General features: G+C 39.6%; 1 protein-coding gene across 2 annotated transcripts in view; it reads left to right on the forward strand.

Annotated features, from left to right (window-relative positions):
* The first annotated feature begins 17 nt into the window (after window positions 1-17).
* Window positions 18-15,186, forward strand: part of KBTBD3 (kelch repeat and BTB domain containing 3) — a 33,686-nt gene continuing 18,517 nt past the window's right edge. For both annotated transcript variants that reach the window (XM_053204171.1, XM_027051973.2), the window contains exon 1: window positions 18-244. The gene's annotated coding sequence lies outside the window, so the exon portion shown is untranslated. The remainder of the gene's footprint in view (window positions 245-15,186) is intronic.

The raw sequence follows: 15,186 nt of genomic DNA on the forward strand, positions 1-15,186 counted from the left end.
CCGCCGTCTCCTGGAGAGAACGGCTAGGGGCGGAGACGCAGGCCCGCCTCTGCGCTCTGCGGCAGCGCGTGACGTCACGCGGGGCGGGGCCTCAGGGAGCGTAGGGAGGGACCAAGGCCGAGAGCCCCTGGTTGCGCCACTCACACTCGGAGAAGCGCTAACAGGACAACGGTTCAGGCCAATCGCAGTGAGGCCTGTGGCGGCAGCGAGACTAGGGTGGAGACTTCGGAGACTGCAGTTGCAGGTGGGTGAGCTCTGGGGTCTGAGGGAGGAGTGGGATGGCAGCGCCTCGTTCTGGGGGCCCCGCGAAGGAGGGGATCCCCGGGGCTCCAGCCGCCCCTGTCACCCCTCCGTGTGCGCGGCCGGGCGGGCGGCCGGGCTTTCCGCGGCGGAGAGGGCGCCGCACGGTGCCCCCGGGCTGCCTTGCTCGCCGCCCCGGGCCCCGCGGCGGGAGGGGGGCTGCGGCCCTGTGTCCCGCGCCAGGCGGCCCCGCCGACCCTCACTGTGTCCCGCGCCGGCCGATCGGTCCCTCCGATCCCTGAGTGCAGCCGGGCGGGGACGGCCGGGCCTGGCCCAGAGCCCTGGGGACAGGGCACCTGCGGTATCGCGGCGCCGGCCGCCTTGCTCTCCAGGAGCGTCGGCACCGAGTTAGAGCCCCAGCAGCCTTCCTTCCAGGGCGGCCGAGGGTCAGATCGATGCCTCTGCGCCCGCACCTGCCCCGGGGAGACTCTAGGTGACGCTTCTGCGAGAGTCCTCGTGACCAGAGCCCCTTGCGGGTATTGGCCCAGCGGAAAGTTGGCCTCTGCGGATGAATGTCAGAGCCCAACTTTGCGGTACACTGAATGCTGTCCTCCGAGATTTGGCCGGGTCCCTCCTTCTTTTGTCGGCTGATGGAGGGCCAGCAGTCGCAATTCGCAGTTACCTAAGGATTCTTTCCATCCTCTTCTAGGTGGCTTCTATTCTGTTGTTTTCTATACTTGTTTCTATACTTGTTTCCTGATACCGTGAGCCCTTTCCAGCCCTTTGCAAGTAGGTGGGATTTTGAACACACAACACACCCATCCTCAAAGGGATGTAAAATAAATTACTGGCTTGATATATCAGCTTGGGTAGTACTGACCAAAAGCCTGTGTCAGGTGCCGTGTTTGAGATCCGCTTACTACCTGCAGAGAGCTTACAGTCTGGCAAGGCACGTAAAGCGTGTACAAAAAATCCGCAGTAAGTGACACGTAAAGGTGTGCAAAGCATAAGGTGTCTGCTAATACAGCTATCACCAATGATCATAACTCCTTTCTCCGCTTTTAACTTTATGTATCTGAGCATCCTATGATACCTTCTCCGTTCTTGTCTTTTTCAACTGATTTTTACAAAATTTCACCCTATTTTCTGTTTCTAAAACACTTCTAGGTACATGGTCACATGTTCTGTGCAGTAGTGATTATTGTTACGATGGAGAATCTGAGATCAGAAAGGGGATCTGTGGAATTAGGTAAATTCAGGTTAAGGAATGCATAGTTGATTCTTTTACCACAGAACTAAGCTCTGTATATTCATGCATAGAGCCTAATATACAGACAGATCATGTGCTTATTCATACTTGCTCTCTCTGCCTAGAATATTCTCTCCTCCCGTCATCACATTCATTCCCCTGTATCATTCAGGTCTTGGCTCAGACGTCCTCCGAGAATCTCTCTGTACACCAGATCTCAACAGCTCACTCTCCCCACCCCCTGCCTCATTCCCAAGCCTGGTCGTATCCTGGGCACTCTTTATAGGTTTCTTTAATGGAATCCCCTTCCCTGTGTACTTTGTAAATTATTACTTATTCAAGGCTGAGGGCAAACCTTGCCTTTTCTTAAGGACTACCCCAGAGTATCTTTTTGTTTGTTTGTTTTTAACTAATTAATTTGGCAACTCTTCTAGCACTACCTTATAATATCTATTATCCTGAATTATGTATGTGTGTTATCTTACAAATTAGGATGTAAGCTACTTGAGAGGGAATTTAATGCATACCTTGCCTCCTACAAATGGTATACACAAGTAAATGCTTTGATCAACCTTTACAATAGAGTTTACTCCGTTTATAACCTAACACTGGCATTTATATTCGGTCTACCTTTATTTCCCTCATTTTTATCTTAGGGAAATATGAATGTGCCTAACTATATTCAGTAAACCCAAACATTTTGTTACAATATCTTTATTGCATTGGTCAGGGGGAAAAGAAGACTAAAATATTAGAGGTTCAGCAAATTTGTGAGTAATAGTCATCTTGCCAGATCTTGATCTGTGCCTTCTTATTGGGATCCTAAGTAAACTGTGTTCTCCGTGTGACTTTGGGTAAATAACATAACCTCTTCCAAGGATCAATTTCAGTGGAAAGGTATCAAATGAAATCATCTCTAAGGTTCAGTGATTTTTGAGTGAATAATGTGCATTTAGCTTTTTACTGAGTCACCACTTAAACTTTATTCCATTGTAAAACTTAACTTTTCAAAACTTTAGCAAATAACTCCATGATTCTACCAGCTACTCAAGAAAGAAACCTTGATTTTTCTTTTCCCTCAATTTTCATGTCCAATCGATTCCATGTTCTACTGATTCTACTTCTAAAATAGAGCTAAAATCCGTTTTTTTCTCTCTCCATTGTTAACGTTGTGGTCTAGCCTGCCATCATGTCTTCACCTGCAGTACCGACTAGTTTTCGAGCCTGCAGGAGAAGGGAACGTTGTTTCCTGTGTCCTCCCTGTCATAAGCACTCCTCGGCTCCGAGCTAATCACTGTGCTGTCCGCGCCCCTGACTAGACAGGGAAGGAAGGAGACCAGCAAGATAGAAAACCTGAAGAGTGATGTGCCACAGACACTAGAGATGCGTGTTTCCAGAAGGGAGACTAGTTAGCCACGCGAATACCCCTGAGAAGTTCTCTAAAACGGGGAGAGAGAATTTAGCATTGCTGGCGGCAGCGTGGTGATACTGCCTCAGTCCGGTGCCAGGGTGAAAGGGAGGAAGGGACGGTAGTGGGCTCACACAGCAAGTGGAGGCAAAGCTACTGCGGACTGTTTCTGGGTGGCGGAGTAGAAACATGGGATGGTAACTGGAGGGTAATACAGGTTCAAAGGACAGATTTTTGCTTGTTTGATGTGTAAAGTGGGAGATACTAAAATGTGTCCACTGATGGAATCTGTCCAACAGAATTGGAGAAAGTGTTGACGCAGCAGAGGGGGTAGGTTGTGTGCGCGCGCATGCGCGTGCGTGTGCGCGCACCGCCCTAAAGTGTACCGCAGAGTGGAGGACCCGGTGTCCGTTGTTTGTGGCTGTGTGCCCAGTTTCTAGAATAGTGCTTGCCAAGATAGTAGCTACTCTGTAAACTTTCTAATATTTGAATAAGTGAATGACGTGAATTCTAGTGCCCTTTATCTCTTAATTCTTCTTACAGCAACCAGGAAGATACTTTAAAAAGTAAATCAAACCATGTCACTGTCCAGCGCAAAGTCTCGCTTTGTTCCAACAGCACTTAGGGTGAAATCCCTGCTCCTTCTGGCCCACAGGACCTGCGTGAGGTGGCACTGGCCTCCGCAACATTCTTGCTCTTGTCAAACGGTTCCAGTGCTGCTGGCCTCCTTTCGTTTCCTAAAACTGAAGGACCGCTTCCCACTTTAGGCCTTGCTACATGATTTCTCCCACCAGCCCCTTACCTTCAGTGACACCTTCTCCGAAAGGCACGCCCTGACACAGTAGCGGACAGGAGCAAAAGCTCTGGAGCCAGACCATCTGGGTTCAGGTCCACGCTTACTTGCTGTATGCCCTTGAGCAAATTAAGGTCTCAAAGCCTCCCCTCCCCCTCCCTGTAAAGTGGGGACAACAGCAGAATCTATGTTACACCGTTCTTCTGAAGATTAAAGAGGCTCTGAAGCACGTAGGACAGAACACACAGAGGAAGCACTATGGAAGTGTCGCCACCATTACTCTCTGAAGTTGAACATTCCCCATTGTTCGTTTTTATTCCCATTTCCCAGCTCTTTCTTCACAGTATGGATAACGATGGATAATTTGTCAGTCTTTCTCATTACATAGTGACCACCGGGGAAAGCCAGGGTCACGACTGCCTCTGTTCTCCATGCTTTCTTTAGTGTCTACCTCTGTACCTGGCATACAGTTAGCACTCTGTCGTAAGTGCTTATGAGAACATGCCACCAATCACGTTCTGTTTTGAAACTCCGGTGACCAAATTCGATCACCGGAAGGCCAAACAGAAAGGGCCCACCCAGGTCAGTCACAGCACAACAGCACAGCTTTCTTTTCATACTGCGCTCCCATCAAATGGCACGTGCTATTCTTGTCACTACTTTCTATCAAGGTCTTATCACACTTGATTCTTGTACTTTTATTAATTTAACTATTTAAATCAAACTTTAGTGGAAGACATTAAAGGAAATAACGAGAATAGTTTTAAAAATTGACTCAATGTTTTGAGCACAGAGTAGTTTGTTGAAGTTGAGATGCAGTCTTATAAAATACACCATTGTTTTACGTGCCACTGAGAAAGAAAACAGTGCAGTTTTTAAGTCCAACACAACTCTTTATCGTGTCGAACTTTTCATACTTACGGAAAGCCCTTTTAAAAAATCACGTATCACCCTCTTACACACATAAAAAGCAAAATTAGCTGAGATGCTTGTAAAACTTTGTCATATTCAGAGTACAGTGCTTATAATTCACTTTCAACTCAGAATCTCAATGTCCATGTTTTTCTATATAAGGTCAGTCTCTGTAATCCGAGAGCATTAGTGACACATCATTTCATTTTTTTAATAACAAAAAAAATTTAATGTTTATTTTTGAGACAGAGAGAGAGAGACAGAGTGTGAGCAGGGGAGGAACAGAGAGAGAGGGAGATACAGAATCTGAAGCAGGCTCCATACAGGCTCTGAGCTGTCAGCACAGAGTCCAATGCTGGGCTTGAACCCACGAACCGTCAGATCATGACCTGAGCTGAAGTCACGACTGAACCCCCCGATGCATCATTTCCTAAACGAGTATCCATTGTTATCTCCAGAGTTTTCTTTTAAATCACCAATACCCATTTTCCACATTTTGATGCACGTACATATGTAATGACAGGTGTCATGACTGCTACCTGACCAAAAGCAATTATAAGATACCTGTCATTTTCAGATATGTTGAGTGTGAAAAAATGTGTGTCTTAAAATTAGTGAAATGTCATACTGAATTTGCAGAATATTTGAAGAAAAAAGTTGCCTTACAGATCTTTTACCAAGAATTGTTTTACAATTAATAATGTTACTAAGTACATGTTATTACTGAGTTTAACCATTAATGTTGATATACCCCATGACAATATTAATTTTCATGATATAATTTACAATACAATGTAATTGGGGTGTCCACTTTGCACATGAGGAAGCTAATGCCTCAGAGAGCCTCAATAGAGGTTACTAGAATAGTGACGGGCCATTTAGGACCCTGTTCTTGCAGCTCTAGATCCTGCGGCTCTTTGTTGTTTGCAAAACACAGTAGGACTGCAAGTACAGATTTACTCCAACCAAATTTAAGACATGAAGATTTCAGCTTCTTGGATTTTTCATTCTGGATTGAATTTAATGGCAGGGTTTATCTTTTAACAGCTTCATGAAAGTGGATACCTGTATATGACTCTAATATATTTAAGAATGTGTATTGGGGAATACTTGAAAATTTCTGTTAAAGTTTGCTTTTTTGTTACCATGTGCAGAAATAATCATTACTTTATACTTCCATCATTGGGTTCAATTCTTATTTATGAACAATAAACCTCAATAAGTGACTTAATCCAACACAAGAACCAAATTAAATAACATGTTTTTAATGATAATAAAGTTAATGTTTGTGTTTGGGGTTTCTTAAATTTATTTTCTCAAGACATGTCATTATGCAGAAATACAGTTTTTATCATTTTGAAAGTCTTAAGTTTGGGTACCTTTTAGCTTTTTTGTTTTACATTCAATTTCTTTTAAAAAACTAAGTAACTACTTATACCAAAAAGTAAAATGATTTTTCCTTCGCATTTTTTAAGTGTTTTGAACAAGAGGAAAACTGGGATATCAAAATGGTTTCTAAATTGAATTTTTGTTTGTCTTTTAAATTTTGTTTTGAAATAATCACATATACATAAAGTTTTAAAAATAGTATAAAGCAATCTCATGTACCCTTCACCCAGTTTTCCCCATGGCTACATCTTACATAATTATTGTCCAATATCAAAATCAGGAATTTGACATTGGGCCACAGTTTGTGTGCAGTTTGATGTCATTTTTTTCACATGGGTACATTCCTGTAACTAATCAAGTTACAGATTATTACAAACCACGATAAAACTCTCCGTTGTGTTAACCCACCCTCCCACCCACACCAGAGTCCTCAGTCCCTGGAAACCACTAATCTGTTTTCTATACAATTTTTCATGTCAAGAATATTACAGAAATAGAATCATACAGTATGTGACCTTGTGAGATTGCCTTTGTACACTCATAATGCTCTTGCAGTCCATCTAAGTTGTTAATGTATGTCAGTCGTTTGTTTCTTTTTAATACATTCCATGAGATGGACGTACCACAGTTTATATACTCATGCATATACTGGGCAACACTTTGGATATTTATAGTTTTTGACCATACATGTAAAGCTGCTATGAAAATCCATATGCAAATTTGTATTTCTCTAGGATAAATGCCCAGATCTATGGATAATATAGTGTATGTTTAGTTCCTCCCCCCACTTTTATTGAGATATAATTGATACATAACATTGTACTAGTTTTAGGTGTACAACATGATAGTTTGATATTTGTATATATTATGAAATGAATACCACAATAAGTTCAGTTAACATCCATCACCTCACATAATTAGAATTTCCTTCTTCTGAAGCTTTTAAGATTTACTTTCATAACAACTTTCAAATACAGAATACGGCGTTGTTACCTGTAGTCAAAATGCTGTACATTAGATCTCCAAAACTTCTTTCTTTTATAGCTGGAAATTTGTATATTTTCACCTCCTTCACTCAGTTCCCCCATCCCCCACCCCCTCTGGCAAACAACGTGTTCTCAGTTTCCATGAGTTTTTTTTTCCAACATACCACATACAAGTGACATTATACAGTATTTGTCTTTATTATTTCACTTAGCATAATGCCCTCAAGGTCCATTTGTGCTGTCACAAATGGCAGAATTCCTTCTTTTTTAGGGCTAATATTTGTGTGTGTGTGTGTGTGTGTGTGTGTGTGTGTGTGTGTACCTCACGTTTTATTTATCCACTCATCAATCCACAGACATTTGTTTCCTTGTCTTGGTTACTGTGAATAATGCTGCAGTGGGGTGCAGATACCTCTTCAGGAGAGCAATTTAGTTTCCTTTCAATATATACCTAGAAGTTGAATTAGATCATATAGTAGTTCTATTCTAAAATTGTGAGGAATCTCCTGTTTTCTACTATATTGGTTGCACCAATTCACATTCCCACCACAAGTATACAAGATTCCCTTTTCTCCATATCCTCAATAGCACTTGTTATTTCTTATCTTTTTGACAAAGGCCATACTGACAAGTGTGAGTTTATATCTCGGGATTTTGATTAGCACCTTCCTGATGATTAGTGACATTGAACACCACTTCATGTATCTGTTAGCCATTTGAGTGTCTTTGGAAAAAGGTCTGTTCACATTCCTTGCCCATTTTTAATTGGATTATTTGGAGGTTTTTGTGCTATTGAATTCTATAAGTTCCTTATATTTTTTGGATATTAACACTGTCAGATGTGTAGGCTGAGAATATGTTCTCCCCGTCTGTAGGTTGCCTTTTCATTTGGTTGATCACTTCTTTTACTGTGCAGAAGTTTTGCAGTTTGGTGTGGTTTCACTTGTTTATTTTTTGTTGTTGTTGCTTGTGCCTTACATGTCCTATCCAAACAATCACTGCTATTACCAATGTCAAGGAGCTTTTTCCCTAGTTTTCTTTCAGGAGTTTTTTTTGTTTTGTTTTTTTGTTTTTTAATTTTTTTTAATGTTTATTTATTTCTGAGACAGAGAGAGACAGACCATGAGTGGGGGAGGGGTAGAGAGAAAGGGAGACACAGAATCTGAAGGAGGCTCCAGGCTCTGAGCTGTCAGCACAGAGCCTCACATGGGGCTTGAACTCACAAACCGTGAGTTCATGACCTGAGCCGAAGTCGAACACTTCACCAGCTGAGTGACCCAGGCGCCCGTTTTCTTTATTTTAAATTTTAACTTGTTAGTGTAAAGAAATGCTACTGATTTTTGTATGTTGATTTTGTATCCTACAACTTTACTCAATTCATTTATTAGTTGCTATAGATATATATGTTTTTTTGGTGTAGTCTTGAAGATTTTCTGTATATAAAATGCCATCTGCAAACAAAGACACTTTTTTTTTTCCTTTCCAATTCTGATTCCATTTATTTGTTTTTCTTGCCTGATTGCTCTAGCTAGAACTTCTAGTACTCTGTTGAATAGTGGTGACAGTGAACAACCTTCTCTTGGTCCTGATATTAGAGGACTCACCATTGACTTTGATGTTAGCTCTGCACTTCTCATATATGGCCTTTAGTATATTGAGAATTCTATGCTCACTTTCCTTCTGTCCCCAGTTAGTTGAAAATTTTTATCATGAATGGATGTTGAATTTTGTAATTTTTTTTTCCTGCATCTGTTAGGCTGATCATATGATTTTTATCTTTCCATTAATGTGGTAAATTATTACATTTATTGATTTGCATATGTTAAACCATCCTTGCATCGTAGAGATGAATCCTGATTGATTGTAGTCTATTATCCTTTTAATGTGCTGTTGGATTCAGTTTGCTAGTTATTTTGTTGAGACTTTTTGCATCTGTAGTCATCAGAGATGTTAGCCTGTAGGGTTTTGTTTTTTGGTTTGTTTGTCTTGTTTTTATAGTGGCCTTATAAAATGTGTTTAGAAGTATTCCCTACTCTTTAGCATTTTGGATACTAAAAGGATTGGTATTGATTCCTTTTTAAATGTTTGGTAAAATTCACCCATGAATCCATTTGGTCCTGGACTGTCCTTTGTTGGGAGGTTTTTGATTACTGATTCATCTTACAGTAATTAGTTTGTTCAGATTTTCCATTCATGATTCAGACTTGGTAGGTTGTATATTTCTATGAATTTATCTATTTCTTTTGAGATTTTAATTTGTGTATAATAGTACATAGTAGTTTCTTATGATACTTTGCATTTCTGTTGTATCACTTATAATATCTCCTCCTTCATTTATAATTTTATTTATTTGGGTGCTCAACCTCTCTTTAGTTAGGTAAAGGTTTATCAATTTTGTTCATATTTTCATAGAACCAACTCTTATTTTTGTCAGTTTTTCTGTTCTTTTCCTGATTTCTATTTCATTTCTTTCTGCTCTAATTTTTATTATGTCCTTAGTTCTGTTAATTTTGGACTTATTTTGTTATTCCTCATTCTTTGGGATGTAAAATTAGGCTGTTTACTTGGGGTCTTTTTCATGGTATTGTATTTATTGCTATAAATTATGCTCTCAGAACTGCTTTTGCTACATCCCATAAGTTTTAGTATGCTGTATTTTCATTTGTTTCATGATATTCTTTTATTTTCCTTTTAATTTCTTCTCTCATGCCTTGATTGTTCAGAACTGTGTTTAATTTTCATTTATTTGCTAATTTTCCTTTTTTTCCCCATTACTGATACCTGCTTTCATATGATCATTGCTGGAAAACATAGTGTAATTTCTGTCTTCTTAAATTTGCTAAGATTTGTATTATGGCCTAACATTTGCCCTATCCTAGAAAATACTCTGTGTATCTGTCACTTAGGTCCTTTTGGTCTATAGTGTTGTTTAAATCTACTGATTCTCTGTTCGGATGATATATCCATTATTCAGTGGAATGTTAAAGTCACCAATTATTATTTTAATACTGTTTATTTCTGTCCATTCTGTTAGTATTTGCTTCATACACTTAGGTGCTCTGATATTGGGTGCATAAATATTTACAATTACACATTCTTAATGGATTGACTCCATTATCATTATATAATGACTTTATCTCTTGACTACGTTTTAGCTTAAAGTCTCTTCTGATATAACATCCCTGCTTTCTTTTGGTTACCATTTGTGTGAAATATCTTTTCCCATGCCTTCACTTTCAGTCTACATGTGTCTTTAAAGCAGCAGTGAGTCTCTTGTAGGCAGCACATCATTGGATCTTATATTTTTATCCATTCAGCCATCCTGTCTTTTGATTGGAGAATTTGATCCATTTATGTTTAATTATTAATAGGTAAAGACTTATTATTGCCATTTTGTTTAACCATGTTCTGTTTCCTAGATGCTTTGCTGCTTCTTTGTGGTTTGATGACTGTTAGAGCAATATTTTGTCACTCTTTAATCATAGTCTTTTTGTGACTACTACAGGGTTTTCCTTTTTGGTTACCATGAGGCTTATATAAAAGATATTTATGATGTTCTGTTTTAAGTTGATAACAGTTTTAATAACATAAACTTTAAATTTTTATTTCTCCCCTCACAGTTTAGATTGTTAATGTTTCAGTTTATACATATAAATATGCATATATACATGTATGTATGTATTAAAATTTTTTATTTTTAAGTAATCTCTACATCCAATGTGGGGCTCAAACTCACAACCCTGAGATCAAGTGTCACATGCGCCATTGACTGAGCCAGCCAGGCACCTCATAGTTAACTTATATTTTATGTTGTGTATCCAGTAACAAATTTTTGTAGTTATGATTACTTTTAATGTTTATTTTTTAACTTTTTAATTTAGAGTTGTAAATGAATTGAAATAATTAAGATTATTTTTCTACATATTCATATGTTTTTGTGATGTCAATTAGCATCATTTTATTTGGCACGTGGGTGGCTCAATCAGTTGAGCATCCAGCTTCAGTTCAGGTCATGATCTCATGGTTCGTGGGTTCGAGCCCCGCGTTGCACTCTATGTTGACAGCTCGGAGCCTGGAGCCTGCTTCGGAGTCTTCTCCCTCTCTCTATGCTTCCCCTACTCATGCTCTGTCTCTCTCTCTCTCAAACATAAATAAACATTTAAAAAAAAGAACTACCTTTAGTATTTCTTATAAGTCAGGTATATTGATGATGAACTTCCTTTAGTTTGAGAAATTCTTTACGTCTCATTCATTTCTGGAAGACTGCTTCACCAGCTATACTATGGTCAGCTGACAGTTTTTGTTTCTCCTTCAATATTTGTGTGAATCACCCCACTGTGTGATACACCCCATGTGTATCACCCCATTCTCTCCTGGCTGAAAAGTTTCTGAGAAATCTGTGCATAGTCTTATGGGAGGGGAGGAGGTCCCTTGTACGTGATATGTCACTCTTGCTGCTTTCAAAATTCTTTGTCTTTGACTTTTGACAATTATGTCTCCCTGTGTAGCTGTTTAGGGGTTCAACCTATTTGGGTCCTTTGGGCATCATTACTCTGATATCCATTCCTCATGATATCCTTCCTCATGTTTGGGAAGTTTTCAGCCATTATGGTTTTAAAAATATTTCTGTCCTTTTTTCATTCTCTTCTCCTGGGATTCTTATAATGCATATATTGTTCTTTTAGTGGTGTCCACTGAGGCCCACAGGCTTTCTTTATTTAATTCTTTCTTCTTTTTGCTATTCTGACTGGATAATTTCAAATGCCCTACTTTATAGTTCACTGATTCTTTTACTTGATGGAGTCTGCTGTTGAAGCGCTCCATTGAATTCTTCATGTCAGTCACTGAATTCTTCAGCTTTAGAATTTCTCTCTCTCTCTCTCTCTTTTCTCCTTCCCTCTCTCCCTCTCACTCCCCTTCCGTCCCTTCCTTCCTTTTTTTCCTTCCTCCCCTCATTCCTTTCTTTCTTTTCCTCCCTTCCTTCCTCCCTTCCTTCATTCATTTGTCTCTTTGTTGAACGTCTCATTTTATTCATGCATTTCCCTAATATTATTTAGTTATTTGTGTTTTCTTGTAGTCCACTTAACTTCTTTAAGAGGAATATTCTGAATTCTTTGCAGTTTATAGAGCTCCCATTTCCTTAGGGTCAGTTATTGGGGCTTTATTACTTTCATGTAGTGATGTCATTGTTTACCTGATTCTTCATAATCCTTGATTCTTTGTGTTGGGATCTATACATTTGAGTAAGCAGTCTCCTCTTCCACATTTTACAGGTCTTCTCCAAAGACAGTCTTTCACCAGTCAGTTCACCTTGGTTCTGGACTGGTCAGCTGGCAGCATCCGTGGTCAAGTGGGGCTTGCTATCAGGGCTTTCTATTTGGGCAAGGAGGCTGCCTGAGCCCTGAGGTCAGACTTGGTGCCGATGGCTGGAAACTGTTGATTTCCTGCCCATGCGCAGCTGTGGCATGGGCTCTGTGGCTGCATGGATTCTCTGGTTAAACTTCCTACTCAGGCCTACCTGTAGCACCACCTACTCAGGGTGCTACACTCAACAGTTAGGCAGGGCTGCAAAGGTGCTTCCTTGCCTGAGTGGAGTTGTACAACAGGCTCCACAGCCCTTTAGCTTGATGGCCAGGGGCCTGAATCCAGCAGAGAGCTGCTCACCAAACTCCTTGCTCAGACACTACTACCAGCTTTGCTGTGAAGGTGGAAAGAGCTGCTGGCTTGGCTCTCTGCTCACCTGCTGCTGTAAGCTTGGCTACAGGTTGGGCTATACAACTTCCCAGGTGCTCTGGTGAGGCTTGCTTGTTGGGCAGGGCTGGAAACTGTATTCAGTGCAAGGCAGGGCTTCACATTTGGGCCACGTAACAGCCTTCACAGCCAGTTAGGCTTGGTAGTCAGGGACTTCAATCGGGCAAAACACATTGAGCTCTCTGGCCAGACGGGTTCACCAGCTGGGCTCTGCAGACTGGCAGAGATGTTGCTAGGTGCTCCTCTCAAGTGCTGCTGAGCTGTTCAGTTTCTCAGGTGCTCTGCTCAGGTTTCTCGGTGAAGCTGGGCTGGGGGCTGCACTCAGCAGTGAGCAGGACTAAGATTTAGCTGTTCTGCCAGGCAGGGTGGCAGGACAGGCTCCGAGGCCAGCAGGACTGGTTGTCGGGGTCTTGAATCAGGCACAACTACACACTGGGTTCCCTGGTCAGATGGGGTCACGATCTTGTGGTTAGCTTAAGAAACAGCCAAATAATTTCCATTATCAACATGTGAATGATATGGTATCTCGGTGCCCTCTCAATCATCTGATGTTACCAATATTTTTTTATTAGCCATTCTAATGGATGGGGGTGATATTTCATTGTGGTCTTAATTTTGTATTTCCATGATTAATGATATTAAACATATCTTCATGTGTTCATCTCTTGATTTTCTTTGGTAAAATACCTCTTCCTATCTTTGCCCCCTTTTTAATTGAATTGTTTGTTTTTTTACTGATGGGTTTTGAGAATTCTTTATATTAATAGATATCAATCTTTTATCAAATTTCATTTGCAACTATTTTCTCCCAGGCTGTAGATGGTCTTTTCATCCTCTTAACAGGATCTTTCACAGAGGATATGAAACATACTCAGTTTTGATAACATTCAAGTAACATTTTTCTCTGTTTTATGAAGTGTGCTTTTAATGTCATAGATCTAAAACTCATTGACTAACCCTTTGCCACGAAGATTTTCTCCTATATTCTAAAAGTTTTAGTTTTTACATTTCACACTTAAGCCTATGATCCATTTTGAGTTAATTTTTGTATTAAATGTGATATTTAGATCAAGGTTCACTTTTTTGCCTGTGAATATTCATTTGCTTCAACACTATTTGTTAAGAGATTATCTTTACACTATTGAATTGCTTTTGAGCTGTGTCATAAATTGGTTGATTTTACTTGAATGGGGCTATTTTTTAATTATATATTCTGTTCCACTGATCTGTGTGTCAGTCTTTCTCCAATATCACAGTTTGATTAATGAAGCCATATAATAAGTATTGAAATCAGGTAGACTGACTCTTCCAACATTACTGTTATTTTTCAAAACTGTGTTAGCTGTTTTAATTTCCTTGTCTCTCCATAGAAGTTTTAGAATAATCCATGTCTACAAAAAGATCTTACTGAGATTTTGATAGGAATTGTGTTAAATCTGCACATCAGTATAGGGAGAATTGACATATTTACTATGTTGATTTTTCCAGTTTATGAACATGGTACAATCTGTCAATTTATTTAGGCCTCTTTGGTTTCTTTTGTCAGCATTTTGTAGTCGCAGTGTATAAGTCTTGTACTCGTTTCAGTAGATTTTATATCCAAGTCTTGTCTTTCTTTTCCTTTTCCTTTCCTGCTATTGTAAATGGTATTATAATTTAAACTTTGGCTTCCATGTGTTGATTGCTAGTTTATAGAAGAAACATTGATTTTGTATGTTGCTCTATATCCTGTGGCATTGCTGAACTCCTTTTTTAGATGTAGGTATATTTTGTAGGTTACTTGGGATTTTCTATTTAGACAATCTTATCATCTGTAAGTATAGAGGCAGTTTGTTCCTTTCAAATGTATAAGCCTCTTGTAGAATTTTGTTGCCTCAGTGTGCTGGCAAGGACTGCCAGTACCATGATGAATAGCAAAGGTAAGAGTGGACATACTTGCCATTTTCATCATAGAGCAAAAGTGTTCAGTCTCTTACCATTTAGTATAATGTTAGCTATAGATTTTTTATAGATATTCTTTATCAAGTTGAGGAAGTTCTTCTCTGTTCTTTGCTGAAAGGTTTTCTCGTGAATAAAAGTGGGATTTCTCAATGATTTTACTGTGTCAATTGATACAGTTACATGATTTTTCTTTTTCACTTTGCTTCAACACTGGATTACATTAATTGATATTTGAATATTGAACCACCCTTACATCCTGGGATAAAACTACTTGGTCTTGGTCTTGTGCATAATTCGTTTTAGATACTGCTGAATTATTTTTCCTGATTTTTAAAAATTTATATATTTATGAGGGATATTGATCTGTGGTTTTGTTTTTCCCTTTCTTTGTTTTTGTATTGTCTTTGGCTGGGGTACCACATGAGTACTGACTTCATAAAATTACTTGGGAAGTGTACCCTCCTCTTCTGTATTCTGGAGGAAATTATATAGATTTGGTATTAACTTTTTAAAAACT

The sequence above is a fragment of the Acinonyx jubatus genome, chromosome D1 (assembly GCF_027475565.1).
Source record: "Acinonyx jubatus isolate Ajub_Pintada_27869175 chromosome D1, VMU_Ajub_asm_v1.0, whole genome shotgun sequence".
Classification (NCBI taxonomy): Eukaryota; Metazoa; Chordata; class Mammalia; order Carnivora; family Felidae; genus Acinonyx; species Acinonyx jubatus.